The sequence below is a fragment of the Galeopterus variegatus genome, unplaced genomic scaffold (assembly GCF_000696425.1).
Source record: "Galeopterus variegatus unplaced genomic scaffold, G_variegatus-3.0.2 Scaffold4105, whole genome shotgun sequence".
NCBI classification, from domain to species: domain Eukaryota; kingdom Metazoa; phylum Chordata; class Mammalia; order Dermoptera; family Cynocephalidae; genus Galeopterus; species Galeopterus variegatus.
In genome coordinates this window covers 118,626-119,939 of record NW_007730216.1, presented here as the reverse complement: position 1 = coordinate 119,939, position 1,314 = coordinate 118,626, and positions in this window count along the sequence as shown.

Below are 1,314 nucleotides of genomic sequence, written 5' to 3'. Positions count from 1 at the left end.
AATCCATAAATCCTGTGTGACAGACAATCCCACCCCTACCTTTTCATCAGCCTCTGTTCCCTATCTAATCCTTCTCCAATCCTAACTTCCTTAATCCTAAATCTGAGTTCAGCCTTGCCATCACCTCTAGGAGTAAATCACAAGGTTGGAGACCTCAACAAGAAATGCGGAGTCAAATGACTCAATGAGGCAGCCAAAGGAAAGGGACTAGAAAAGGGAGAAAAGAAGATCTGACTCTACCACTGAATAGTTCCATCCATTCTCTGGTTCTCTCCAATATATCATTAGCACATCACCTACCATCTTCTTAATTTCTTTAAAAACATATAAAAACTCAAATCTGCATTTGGGAAACTGAAAAAGTTTCAGAAAACACTGACATCTTTTCAGGACCATGGAGAGCAGATGATCACTCCCTAACCAAGACTGCTGAGGAAATGTCATATCTCAACATGCTGATGATGAAAAGAATGAGTCAAGGTCATATAGCCTTCAAGGGAGAGGGATCAGGTGAGGCATAAACACCTGGGATATAACAGCCAATGGGAGCTGTATACAGCACCTTGTCCAACCTCCTCATAGGAGAGATACCTTGAGCCAGAGAAGGAAAATCTCTATACCTTCATTATAACCAGCGGCCCTTTTCAGCTTTCCAGACATTTATTTTTAAATAATTTTATAGAGTATCAAATTTTTTCAACTCCCTTGGGGAAAAATACATGAAAATAGAACCCTCAGTTCATGGACCTAGAAATAGCCTTCCAAATGTTAAAGAAAATGTCACACAGGTAAAGTATCTCATCAAGATAGAGTAACATAAGAGCTGCCAACCCAGGATTAGTCCTTGCACCTCCTGACTTCTGTGCAGTTTTTTTCTTTATTGTTGATGAGTGGTTAAAGATCTAGATTGTTTCTGGCCATATGCCAGGTATGTGACCACAGACAAATTACTCAATCATTCTGGGTCTTGTTTTTCTTCTTTGAGCAAGGTGCCTCTTATGTATCAGGCACTGTTAGAGGATGGGAAAACAAGGACAGTCTCTGCTCTCAAGTAACTCCCAGTCTAGTAGAAGACAGACATGAAAATTTCAACAATCCAATAATAGTAGTTAAAAATACAAACGTAGTACAGAGAAAACATTAATAACCTGGAACTGTGAGCAAGATTAGGGGGTCTTCACAGTACAAGCTAAGGGAAATCCAGGAAGAAGAAATGGCAAAGGCATCAAAGCTGTAAAATATCACCTTAGAATTAGGGAACTACCAATAACTTAAATTTTAATGGATGGTAATGTTGGTGGTGGGGGAGAGGTG